Source organism: Panthera uncia, assembly GCF_023721935.1.
Source record: "Panthera uncia isolate 11264 chromosome A1 unlocalized genomic scaffold, Puncia_PCG_1.0 HiC_scaffold_17, whole genome shotgun sequence".
NCBI lineage: Eukaryota > Metazoa > Chordata > Mammalia > Carnivora > Felidae > Panthera > Panthera uncia.
In genome coordinates this window covers 21,807,615-21,821,659 of record NW_026057577.1, presented here as the reverse complement: position 1 = coordinate 21,821,659, position 14,045 = coordinate 21,807,615, and the positions used below count along the sequence as shown (strand labels likewise).

Here is a 14,045-nt window from a genome sequence, read left to right as displayed (position 1 = left end):
GACCAAGGCAGTTTTTATGTTGTTCATTGTTGTATGGGCACAGAGCCTCCACATAAGAGATGATTAGTAAGTATTTATGAAATGAAGAGATAAAAAGTAATCAGTAAACAGAGACTACACTCTTTCTGATGGACCTATTATTTTCACTTTTTGTTTGAATGTTTTACTAATTAATATAAGCGATTATTCAAATATGCTTAAAAATCCAAAAGTTACCTTAAGTGAACCTTTATCTAATTCCTCCTACAACTCTCAAGGATAGTATGATGATAGGGAAGGAAAGTTAAATGGCACTGACTCCAAATGCATCAAAACGTTGACTCATTAGGCCATTTCTGTTACTTAATAATAGAGCAAATAAATAAGTGCCGTGACTCATTGTTCTTCTCCAGTGTAATGTGTTTTTCCCAGTGGTTTCTAATTACCCAAGAGAAGTCAAGCCTTTTCCAAAGTTCATGTATAGAAGGTGAAAGATACTTTAAATTTCTCAAAAAAAGAAATGGATAGAGATTTTAAAATGACTTGATTATAAGGGTATATACACCTCTTGTTCTTCTGTCTGGAGCAGTGGGGATTACTCCGAAGGAGTAAGAAGTTACAATCTGAGAGAAAGATCAAGTTGGAGGCAAGAATCCCTTTATCCTTTATTGTGTTGACATTTATATGTTGGTCCAGTATTTTAAGACAGGCCTTGTGTCTTGCACAGCTGTGTCCAGTGCAGGGAAACTTGCCAGCATTAATGACAATTACCAGCACAAGGCTCTCTTCTGCTGACCACACCTAATTCTTTTACCCTGATTAAATATTTAAGAACAGAAAGGTTCTGCATTTAAAACACAGTAAACTATGCCAGTCTAAATCAAAGTTTTAAACCGTCGGACAACTCCAAGATTTGAGGCTAATCATTCACCAGTAGAAAAAATTTTCCTAAACTGAAACTGAGTTTGTAGATGCTGTGTTAACAACATCTGAAGTGGAAAGAACTTCAGGGCAACATTTTCTTCTTTCAGGATTTATTCCCAAAGGACACAGTGACTATTATGTTGGGCCTCAAAAACTGAAAGCACTAAAAATTACTCTTTGAAGTTTACTACCAGAATCCAGCGTCTAGACAGACCAAATCGGTAGGTGGTACCTGGTACCTTCTTTCTTAGAAGAAATGAAGGAAAAAATTGACTTTTATGGAAAAGGCTTTGCACCTGAGGAAATTTTATGGCTTACTTTGTGGAGCTTCCCAGCCCGACACATATCTTGCCTCTACCCTTGCCAACATCTTGGAACACAGGCCTTGGAGAGACTGCATAGGTGACTCTGTTCATCCACCTCACTAATAATGATGTGTTCAGCCTTTCTATTTTACCTTGATTCACCATATCTTAAAAATGAATATAAATATTTTAATATTTGATTTCAAATTATCTTTACAAAAGTACACTGATCATATTTCTTTAAAAATATTACTTCCTTAAAGTTGTCACCGAGATGTCATCAGGACGTAAAAGGTAAAAAAAAAAACCTGAGAAGCAGTCTTTATTCTTGTTCTCTAGTAAAAGGAACTTATCTCGAAGGTCATTAAAAAATTAAGTTCATGGGGCTCCTGGGTGGCTCATTCTCTTGGGCATCTGACTTCAGCTCTTGTGTTTGGGCCCCACGTGGGGCTCTGTGCTGACAGCTCAGAGCCTGGACCCTGCTTCAGATTCTCCGTCTCTCTCTCTCTCTCTGCCCTTACCCTGTTCAGTCTCTCTCTCCTTCAAAAACAAATAAATGCAAGAAAATTTTAGAAACAAAATTCAGTTCATGATTACTGTGGGCCAATTTTTGTTCAACATAGTATTGGAAGCCCTAGACACAGCAGTCAGACAAGAAAAATAAATTCAAGGCATCCACATACAAGTTAACCTATCACTATTTGCAGATGACATGATACTATACATAGAAAATTCTAAAGATGCCACCAAAAAACCATGAGCAATAACAAATGAATTCAGTAAAGTTGTAGGATACAAAATTAACACCCAGAGATTGGTAATGTTTCTATGTACTGATTATGAAGTAGCAGAAAGAGAAATTAGAGTAACAATTGTATTGATAATTGCACCAAAAGAATAAAATACCTAGGAATAAACTTAACCAAAGAGGTAAAAGACTTGTACTCTGAAAACTATAAGGCCCTGAGGAAAGAAACTGAAGATTGCACAAACAAATGGAAAAATATTCCATGTTTGTAGATTACAAGGATTAATATTGCTAAAATGTCCATATTACCCAAATCAATCTATAGATTCAATACAATCCCTATCAAAATAACACCACCATTTTTCACAAACTAGAACATATAATAATAAAATTTGTATGCAACCACAAAAACCCCAAATGGCCAAAGAACTCTTGAGAAGGAAAAACAAAGCTGGAGATATCACAGTCTTAGATTTCAAGACATACTGCAAAGCTGTAGTAAAGCAGCATGGGACTAACACAAAAATAGACACATAGAATAAAGAGCCCCCAGATAAACCCACTATTACATAGTCAATTAATTTATGACAAAGGAAGCAAGATACACACTGGGGAAAAGACAGTCTCTTCAATAAACTGTGCTGGGAAAACTGTACAGCTACATGTAAAAGAATAAAAGTAGACCACTCTCTAACACCCCCCCACACACACCCTCAAAATGGATTAAAGACCAATATGTGAGACCTGAATCCATAAAAATCCTAGAAAAGAACAAACAGTAATTTCTCTGACATTGACCATAGCAACATTTTTCTAAATATGTCCCCTAAGGCAAGGGAAACAAAAGCAAAAATAAGCTATTGGGGTACATCAAAATAAAAAACTTTTGCACAGTGATGGAAACCATCAATAAACAAAACGGCAACCTTCTGAATGGATAAGGTATTTGCAAATAATATATCCAATAATGGGTTAATATCCAAAATATATGAAGACTTTATACAACTCAACACCAAAAATAAATAAACAACTTGATTAAAAAATGGGAAAAGGCCCTAAATAGACATATTTCCAGAGAAGATATACAGATGGCCAACAGACACAAGAAAAGATGCTCAATATCACTAATCATCAGGAAACACAAATCAAAACGACAATGAGATATCTGTCTTATACTTGCCGGAATGGCTAGAATCAAAAAAGACAAGAAATAACAGGCATTGGGGAAGATGCGGAGGAAAAGGAATGTTCACACACTGTTGGTGGAAATGTAAATTGGTACAGCCAATGTGGAAAACAATATGGAGTTTCCTCAACAAAACTGAAAATAGAACTACCATATGATTCAATAATTCTACTTAATATTTATCAAAGAAAGTGAAATACTAGTTTGAAATGATATATGCACACCTCTGTCTATTGCAGCATTGCATACAATAGCCAAGCTATGGAAGCAGCCTAATAGTCCATCAGTAGGTGAATGGATAAGGAAGACACACACACACACACACACACACACACACACACACACACACTGGAGTCTTACACAGCCATAAAAAAGATGAAATCTTGCCATTTACAACAACAGGGCAGACCTAGAGGGTATTATACCGAGTGAAATAAGTCAGAGTGAGAAAAACAAATACTATATGATTTTACCCATATGTGGAATCTAAAAAAAAGAACATAACAAATGAATAAACAAAAAGAATCAGACCTGTAAACACAGAGAACAAACTGATGGTTGCCAGAGGTGATGGTGGTAGGAGGGTGGGCAAAAAGAAGTGAAGAGGAGTGGCAGTTTCAGGCTTCTAGGTATGGAATGGCTAAGTCACAGGCATAAAAGACACAGCATAGACAATATAGTCAGTAATATCGTAATAGCAATGGATGGTGACATATGGGAGGTATACTTGTGGTGAGCATAGCATAGCATAATGTTTAAACTTGTTGGACAAATATGTTGTATGCCTTAAACTAATGTCACATTGTGTGTCAACTGTGCTAAAAAAAATGATTACTATGGGCCAAAACTCCCCAAGGAGAATGACTTTCAGAAGACACACAGGTTGGTCAGAGGGCAACCAAAAGAAGAGAAGAATTTTGCAACTTATTTGATTTCACCTATGCTAAAATGCTCTTTGGCAATCTGATGATGTCCTTGATAAAAAAGGAAAAGGCTCATGGTTACACGTCTGTGACTTTAATACATTTCAGGGTGTGCTGTGGTTGAAAGAAGTGATTCAGAAAAGTGGTTCTTCCCCCTTTTTTTTTTTTAATCATGGCCCACTTTAGTGATGGAGGATAGAGAGAAGCTAAAATTTCTAGTCCATCTACCTGGTTGCTTCCTCCTTTTCAACTGAAAATAACTCCTTGATAACAAAAAAAGAACAATTTTCAGCTTGAGCTTATACATGTGTGCTGTAAAACAATGCCCCCTAAACAAAATAAAAAATCCATTTTATCACATTTATCTTGATAGTATATTGAAACTCACTCATCTGTATAAATTCAATTAGTGCATCTACCAAACAATGTGTATGTTATTAGCCATTTGGTGAATGTTGGCTAAAGTTGTGGTGTGCGGGTTATATCCATCTTCTTTACCATTAGTGACCTGGATGATTCTTATTTAAACCTTAACTTGCACATATTTTAGTAACTATCTCTTTAAAAGATATTGTAAGCCAAAAATACCACTAATGCAAATACTTGTTATCAAATAATAAGCAAATTATCTCCAACCAAATGATCTTCAATAACCAAAAAAATGTTCAGTAAATTGAAAATGATAAAGATAAATCAATATCAGTTTATAAGTACAAAGCAAAAAAAAAAAAAAAAGCAACCATCAAAAAACAAAAATCAGCCACAAGATTAACAAAGTTCTGAGGACAAAGCATCCTGTTTTCATGCATACCAGTAGCTTTCCAGTAACAGACTACTTATAAAGTACCTCCTTTCTTAAATTATTTTTTTTATTTATTTTATTTCATTTTCTAGAGAGGTGGGAGAGAGGGGCAGAGAGAGAGAGAGAGAGAGAGAGAGAGAGAGAGAGAATCTTAAGCAGGTTCCACGCACGCTCAGCGTAAAACCGGCCGGGCTCCATTTCACGCCCCTGGGATCATGACCTGAGCCAAATTCAAGAGTTGGATGCTCAACAAACTGAGCCACCCAGGTGCCTCACCTCCTTTCTTAAATTATACCAATGTGCTGAGTTGAGTTTATGAACTGCTAATATTAGTTATCTATAATAACTCATTTTTTATTTAACTAGTGAAAAATCATAGTTCTATGTAAAGGTGAATATATATAGAATTACACATTTTGCAAATGAAAGAAAGGATTTCTATTTTTGGATCACTTGGAAGCCCACCAGAAGGTCCTCCCCAAAGCACCTGGGGGTGTGAGCCATTCCTTTGGGCAACAGCTGTAGCTTCTTTGACTTTGAGTTGAAGGGCTGCTGAACTGCTGAGCACCAGCCTATTGAATAGAGACAAGCCTATTGAAGCATATCTGGTCATCCTTCAAGGACTGGAATGGGATCCTTCAAGAGCATGGACTTTGTACCGGATGGCCTCTAAGTGTCCTGCTGATCCTGGAAATCCCCATTTATGACTGATGAGAAGGTGATGACGTGTGTTTCTGCTCAGAGTTTCAGGTACACATTTTATTTCAAAGGCAGTACTCTTTATGTTTTAGAAAGAGTTACCACTAATATGACTTGTTGGCTTCTGGGCTGTGTCTCTGAACCGTTACTCTGATGCCAATGAGGGTTTTTATATTCGTTCTGAACTGGGAATGAGTTTTAGTAGATAAAACAGAGGTGAGTGCTATTAGCAATCCCTTTCCGAGGGACTAACATTTTTAGTCAATCCTCCATAAGGCTTTTCAAGCTAATGAAGAGCTCAAAATGAAGGTACTTTGATTTTTAGGTTTTTTTTTTAAAGTTTGTTTGCTTATTTGTTTGTTTATTTAGAGTACATGCAAGCAAGGGAAGGGCACAGAGAGAGAGAGAGAAAAGAACTCCAAGCAGGTTCTACACTATTAGTGTGGAGCCTGACATGGGGTTGGATCCCATGATTATGAGATTATGACCTGAGGCAAAATCAAGAGTTGGATGTGTGGGGAGCCTGGTTGGCCAGCGTGGTCAGGCTGAGCATGAAGTCTTCTTGGGATTCTCTCTCTCTCTCTCCTTCTGCCCCTTCTTCCTATGTGTGTGCGCTCTCTCTCTTTCTCTTTCTCTCAAACATTAAAAAAAAGTCAGATGCTTAACCAAGTGAGCCACCCAGGCACCCCATTTTTAGTTTTATAAGAGTATCAAAATCTGGTCAAAGAGCTGGACAGCTCTGTTGTGGTGTTCCTGTCTAGATCTCCAGATTATCTGAAAGAACACCCTCATGTGCTTGAAAAACTACCAAACTTATCCTCTCCCATATTAAAACCTTCTCATGAAAACATTCATTGTTTCTCTGGAAATAAATGTTTGGCTTCAAAGATTTGGCATTAACACAACCTCATTTATCTCAACATAGGTGGTGAAAAAATAGGCTATTTCATAAGGACCTCTGTGACTTCCTGAACATTCTCTTTTCATTGAGGAAGTGACCCTAACTGGAGGACAGCATCTCCCATGGCAGCAGGAGGAGAGAAGGCAGGTGAGTAATGAGGTGACCCCTTATTCTACAGAGCACACAAGGGTCTGTGTGCTCCATGAATCACAATAGATTTCCTAATGCAGACTTGGATATCATCTTAATCGATCTAAGACAGTGGTGAAATTAAATGGTGCCCAAAATCTAGGCAACAGTATTTTTGTCCTAGGGTCTGTGAAATTCCATGAGAAAAGTGTTCAGAAAGAGCTGAATTGAGTGAAGGATTTGGGGAGTTGAAGAAGTATTCAAACAAAACCAGTTTAATTTATATGAACCCCCCAGTGAGGAAAGCATTGAGAATGGGAATTTTGAAATAAAAATTTTCCACATTACTTCACAGGTTCTGCTTCCTTACTGAATGTTGCTTGTTTGCTTTTATAAATAATATTTCCTCCAGCTGGCACCCTTAGACAGGATCCATTCAGATGAATGTCATGGAGCATTGAGCAATTCCAGTACCTTTCTCAATGAAAACTTAAAGGTTATGTTATTCTCCCTATCCTTTCCTTTTGAGTGGCTATGAAGGAAGTTGTTGATATTATTGTTAATGTTTCAAAGAAAACTATAGCTGCTAGTTATTTTCTTAAGTGAGGCAGAGCTCCTGGCCTTGGAAATGTCCTTGAAGATAGGCTTTTTTAGGTGTTACTACTACTTCTCAAAGAGTAAAGGATAGGAATAGAAGTCTTTAGTCTTCCATTAGTTTGCTCTCATTTCTTTCCGGAGTGTGATTATGGTTAGGTATCTTGCTCTTGGGTGGAGGTATACACAGCTAGTTTGACAACCTGGTTGGCCTGATGTGCTGAGGGGCACAAGGAGTCAGAATTTTGGAAATGCCCATGATTTCCATCAGCAAAGAAAATATTGGCTGGTTGGCAACTGAGGGTCAAATCAATAATGATTCTTTTGTGTGGGCACAGTTGGAAAAGAATGCCTTTCACCAATTTTAATAAAACCTCTGAAACATAATTGTAAAGGGGCATTGGGGAAAATCCTGTGACCTATTTGGAATGTATAAGAAGGACTCTCAGGGTGACCCTGGTGGTCAGAGAGAGAATGGAGCTCTGGGGATGGACCTAATGAGAGCAATCCTACAAGCTCATTGACTGAGAAATAAAGCAGAGACTTAAAGAATTAAAAGAATTTATTGGCTAACATGGGGCAAAGTTAGACAAATATAGGCTTGTAGCCTTTAATCCATGTAGTGGAAAGAGGCTGGTTCATTAGGAAAATCATATTTCGTATGGGATTGGGAAAATAAGTAGAGAGAAGAAGAATATGTTAAGGACACAGCAGAATGTGAATTTCAATACTAAGGTGGCCTAATGGAGACTTCTCGACTCTCCCAAGGGCATATGGATCAACCAACCTGGCACTCAGTAATAAAAAAACAAAGGGACTCTTTCTGACCAAAGACCTTGGCAGATGGTAGGGGGAAAGAGGTGTGGTTGCAAACAGCCCAAGGCTTTTTCAACATCAACTGTATCCACAGATTTGAAAAGACTGACTTTGCCCAAACAAAATGTGAGAGAGACATCTGTATGATCAGATTACCATCTACTATTGCTGTCAGGAACTACCCAGAGGACAAGTATAAACCAACCAAACACCATAATAGACACCTTTTGGGGAGGGCAGGTGTGCCTGGGTTTTTCTATGGCCATGCAGAGCCGATAGGCAAGGGGTTTTGCTGGATTTGGGAACTTATTGAGGAATATTGACGGGCACTGGCTCCCCCTCTCCTTGGAAATTTTACCTTCCAGCCCAGCACCAAGGAAAGCATCCAGCATGCACCACAGACATAGTCTAAACCTGAAACTGTCATTCACTGTGCTTGGAGACCTAAGGGAGTTTGAACATTCTCTGACTCTGCAGGAGCACTTCACACTTGAGGGCCATTTTATCTGTCACGCTTCAGAACTTTTCATCTGTAGAGGTCTGTGCTCTGAAACCAGTCATGTGGCCTTGTCACTTCCTGGAGCCTCTAGTAGAGTGTCCTTTCCCAGACAGTCCCAGAGCTCATCACCTGCTGTCTCTGCCCTGATGACATCTTACCAAGTAAGGCCTTCTCCTGTCACTCTGTATAAAATAAAACCTCTCTCCTAGGATCCCTATCCCCTTTTCATATTGTTTGTCTCTTTAGCTTTTTCACCCTCTGTTACTTTATATATTGGCTAGTTTATCTGCTTGGCGTATTTCCTGCCCCACTAGAATATAAGTTCCACGAGGGCAGGATGTTGTCTGTTTTGTTTACTGCTTCGTCCCACCACAGGTATCCTGTAAATATTTTGGAAATAAATGAATGAGGCCTTAAGCAGAGGTTTTAAGTTTATCTGGTCTCTTTCAATTTCTTCAGCCCTGTGGGTTGTTTGGGCCCCATGGGTGAGTAACAGATGGAAAGGGCTTTTTGCAAAGGGTGTAACCGAAACTAATTAATGTACCCAAGCACAAAGTGAAAGTTCTTCACTCTGAGAAGGACAAACAGTTGTCAGTCATTGTTTCTTGATTATCTTTCCAAGGCAGGGTCCTCCCAAGTCTAGAATGTTGTCTTTGGTCTTTAAGGAAAAAGTAACAAGACAATTGTTTCACAGGTGCCTCTGGCACATGCCAGCATCTAGTAATGATTGACTTGTTTCTGGATTTTAATGCCTTTAAATCATCCTACTGTCCTTTGAAACCAAGGCAGCCAAGAGAGCTTAGGAAATACTTATTATCTTAAAATTAAGTTAACAGAAAGATTCATAATTGACTGTTAGCCCTTCGGTTCCATGGTTTCTGAGTATCATCTTGTATCTGAAGGTTTTTCTGGCAGTTGCATTCTGCCATCGAGAAAACTTGTCACCCATTAGAAAAGCTTCTTCAGACATCAGTGGGCTTGAGGACCACCTGAGTAGGTATTTGATCTCTCACGTTCTTTCTTCTCGGTAACTCCAAATTCCAGATGTCAGGGACAATCAATTTGAGCTGGGTTTTATGACCTACTGTGGGATTCTTGGACAAAGTTAGATTCAACACTAATAAAATGGAGATAAACACATCAAGTCTGTGAAAACCTGTTTGCCAACTCCACATTAATTGCAGAATTTAGAAGAGATTCATGGGATCATTAGAAAAATGAGTTCTCCAATCTTTTGTCAACTGTGGATCAAGAAAAGGAGTTAAGATAACTCTTTGGATTTCTTAAAAAAGAGTCTGGTATTTAAATGAATCTAACAGCCCCAGGATGCCCTATACAAGCCACAGCCCTTTCTACTCTCAGTACCATAGCCTCCGTCTGTGACATTGTGGAGGCAGCTCATACAGGCATGTGAGAGCAAGTTGTCAGAATTTCAGGAAAGTTGGGAGCTGGTTGATCTAACAGCAGTAGCTTAAAAAGGGCCATGGCAGGAGGAAGTAAACCACTGAGATAGGCCAGCACTGGGAATCAGGGTTCCTCCAGAACTCCAGGGAGCTGGTTGTTAAACATTCACTAGCACGCCACTAGCCCTCAGTATCCTTCAACACTGCAAGAAGTCCTTTGCCTGCCTGACGCGTGTGTGTGTGTGTGTGTGTGTGTGTGTGTGTACATATACACGTGAAATAAAAAATATTTAAAATATTTTGTAAAAACAAAAAAGGATAAAAGTTTCCCAGAAAATGGAGATGAAGGTTGCCCGACTGAGTATAAACACCTCATAGACAATGGACTATTCATCTGTGCTGAGGAACTGGAGCCTAACCATCGTTCCACATACTCCAGGTGTGACACCAGTGACTTTTCACTCTTAGACCAGCTGTTGAATCTCCCTATAAGTTCTGGGGATCCAAGCAGAGAGTAAACGTCTTTGTGAAAAGGTATCAGCGGGCATGAGGCCGTATACAATATACACATACTATGAATATATCTAAAAAGAAACAACCATCAGAAGGCCTGGATCCTTTGCTAACTTTCACTCTAGAGTTAAATATTTGCCAAGAAGTAAGCTTCTTCCACTTCAGATCTTTAAAGTTATGTTATAGAAGTGACCACCCAGCCTCAATAAAAGAGAATATGGATTATCATACCAATGACTACACCACGTGAGATAAAGGCAATCTCCCTGCAACTTCAAATATTCCTCTGGAAATAACACGCGCATTGTTTACCCTACCTGAGAACCACCTGTATTTGTATAGCAATCACACTTGAAAGATACTAAGAGTCCAGGGCCGAGCCCCAAAGGCAGGGTCTGTTGACATAATTAGGTGGTAACTCTCCAACTCCCAAAGTTCTTTTGACGATAAGAAAGAGACACCTCTTGCTCTGTAGGAAACTCCTTTTCAGTTTGTTTTCTAGTAATTGCCTAGTTTATTCCCTTCCTGCTGTTCAGTGGTTACTTTATTTAGGGACAGTAGAGGATTTTTACCTGGTTCCATGGGCTTAAACAGTTCTGGAAAAGTGGCTGTGCACCTGCACCCGAGAAGAGTAGATGCGTATTAACTATTTTACAAAACAAACAACTCCAGGATGCCTTGCAACTGCTAATAACCTCCCTGGAACAGCCCAGCACTGCTGGATTGTCCCTTTCCACTGTTAGTTCATACGCAAAGTGGTAGGATATTGCCACCTTTGCTCAAATGCAAGAAAATCAGAAGATGCTGTGACCTGAAAGTGCTGGTACTTCCAGCTCCAGTTGGTTTCAGAGGAAACTTCCGGTGGCTGTCACCGGCTACAAAGTAGATGACATGTGTCTTGTACTCTTTGACTTATTCCTTTCCTGAAGATAACACTCAGGATCTTTCACCTCTCCTTGCCTCTGAATAGGCTGCTCCCTCTGCTTAGATCTCTCTCGTGCTCACCTCCATTTTCACTTGGCCATTTTGGAATCATCATTCACTTCCCCATATTGGAATCGTCAACTCAGCTATCACGCCATGCCTGAAGGCTTCCCTGAGGAATCCTCATCTCCAGCCTGGGTAAGGGATGGTTCCTCTGAGTTCTTACAGTAATTTTTGATGATTGCCATCATCCCATATGGCATAATGTGCAATATATCCTAGGTATGGTTAGCCTCTTTCTTAAAGCAGTGGTTCTGAATTTGGGTTATATGTAGGATGATGTCAGTACATAGCCCTTTACATTATGTTGGGCTCACCACAAGTGTAACTACCATCTGCCCCACCCAAGACTATGACAGTGTCATTGAGTACATTCTTTATGCTGTGCCTTTTATTCCCATGACTTACCCATTCCGGAATGGGAAGTCAGTATCTCCAACTCTTCTGCAGCTATTTTGCCCATCACCCTGTTTCCCTTCCCTCTGGACACTTATCAGTTTGTTCTCTGTGTTTATAGGTCTGATTCTGCTTTTTCTTTGTTTACTCATTTGTTTTGCTTTTTAGATTACACATGTAAGTAAAATCACATGGTAGTTGTCTCGGTCTGACTTATTTCACTTAGCACAACACCCGTCCATCCATCATCCTTTCTTATAGCTGTGTAATATTCCATTGTGTGTGTGTGCATGTGTGTGTGTGTGAGAGAGAGAGAGAGACAGAGACAGAGGGAGGGAGGGAGGGAGGGAGGGATAGAGAGAGAGAGAGAGAGAGAGAGAGAGAGAGAGAGAGACAGAGACATATATCAGTGGACACTTAGGTTGCCTCTATATCTTAGCTATCATGAACAATGCTGTAATAAACATTGGCATGCATAAATCTTTTTGAATTACTGTTTTTGTTTTATTTGAGTAAATACTCATTAGTAGAATTATTGGGTTATATGGTGTCTCTATTTTTAGTTTTTCAAGGAATCTCCATATTGTTTTCAACAGTGGCTATGCTAATTTATATTACCGCCAACAGTGTATGAGCGTTCGTTTTCCTCCACATCCTCACCAACACTTGTTATTTCTTGTCTTTTTGATTTTAGCCAGTCTGACAAGTATAAGGTGATATCTCGTGGTTTTTGTTTGGATTTCCCTCATGATTGGTGATGTTATGCATCTTTTCATGTGTCTCTTGGCCATCTCTATGTGTTCTCTGGCAAAATGTGTGTTTAGGGCCTCTGCCCAGGTTTTTTTGCTTGTTTGTTTGTTTTTTGGTTTGTTTTTGAGAAAAGCAGAATAAAGCACTTTTATAGTGGTAATTAAAACTTGAAACTCATGTGTAGTTCAGGGAGGTGGGTGTGGGAGGTAGGCAGCAAAAATTTTCCTCACCAAATCATTACAAGGGAGAGCAAAGTGCTGAGAGGGGGAGGAAAAGCCAAGAAACACTGAAATCAGCAGGGGGAGCTGAATATCAAAAACCAGGAGATACTGAAGCTGTGATGACCAGCATCATTTTCTCAAGACAACACTCAAGGGTGTGTCAGGATGGCTGGGCTTTCATCGGGTGTTAAGTGTCTACAAACAGCACCTTCAATTTAAACTTTCGATTAAGTTCTTAAAATTTAGGAAGCAGAGCTTGGATAGCTACGAGATTACAAAAGTCCTGAATATCCATTAGAAAAACCACAAGGTGGGAGATAAAACAAAAAGTGAGGCCACAAAGGTGGCTTCAGAGGTCCCTGCAGGCCAGGGTGCAGATCCGTGTAGTTTCCAACATTGCAGTGAGAACTATCTGTCTTCAAAAGGCAGAGGGTTTGGGGCACTTAGATGGCTCAGTCAGTTAAGCATCTGACTCTTGATTTAGGCTCAGGTCATGATCTCATGGTCTGTGAGATTGAGCCCCATGACCGGCTCCAAGCTGAGAATACAGAGCTTGCTTGGAATTCTCTCATTCCTTCTTTTTGCCCCTCCCTGCCTCCATCTCTCTCTCTCTTTCTATCAAAATAAATAAACTTTAAAGAAAAAAAGGCAGAGTGTTTAAGGGGAGGCTCGGGTGGGGCAATGGAGGCAAAGGCTCTCCCCCTCTCTGCTTCAGTTTTGGGTAGGGCTTTTAATTCAACCTATGTACATCTGTCAACTTAAAGAGGAATTTGTCCCTCAACAGCATCTCAAAATCTACTACAGCTTTGTATGGCAGCAGCAAGAATGTTTAATGAATAATAGATAAAAATTTCACCCAGAAAAACAAAATAAAATAAAGATTCTTCCATCCTCCTTCCCCCACCAATTCCTATTCTGAAGTTAACCCATTACTTGTGCTGTTAATACTTGACTAATACTTAAATGGAAACCTAGATCTAAAAGATTGAAACTGAAACTTCACCCCAACAAGAAAATGAAATAAAATTAATAACTTGAGGTTCATGGCATATAGTTTAGGTCAACACACGTATGAGGAGAAAGAGAAAGAGCAAAGCGATGGGGACAGAACACTTTCATTCGGTATCAATGCTTATCTAAAGAATGTAGTGGATGGGGCGCCTGAGTGGCTCAGTCGGTTAAGCGTCCGACTTCGGCTCAGGTCATGATCTCACCGTCCGTGGGTTCGAGCCCCGCATCGGGCTCTGTGCTGACAGCTCAGAGCCTGGAGCCT

General features: G+C 39.6%; 1 protein-coding gene and 1 long non-coding RNA gene across 3 annotated transcripts in view; one reads left to right on the top strand and one right to left on the bottom strand.

Annotated features, from left to right (window-relative positions):
• LOC125934866 (uncharacterized) overlaps window positions 1–12,146 on the top strand; it is a 266,270-nt gene extending 254,124 nt beyond the window's left edge. The window contains exons 3-5 of the long non-coding RNA XR_007461552.1: window positions 1,011–1,124; window positions 5,489–5,617; window positions 6,492–12,146. This is a non-coding gene — a long non-coding RNA (uncharacterized LOC125934866). The remainder of the gene's footprint in view (window positions 1–1,010; window positions 1,125–5,488; window positions 5,618–6,491) is intronic.
• Window positions 1–14,045, bottom strand: part of CCDC192 (coiled-coil domain containing 192) — a 205,565-nt gene that overhangs the window by 113,340 nt on the left and 78,180 nt on the right. The gene's annotated exons all lie outside the window — the stretch shown is intronic.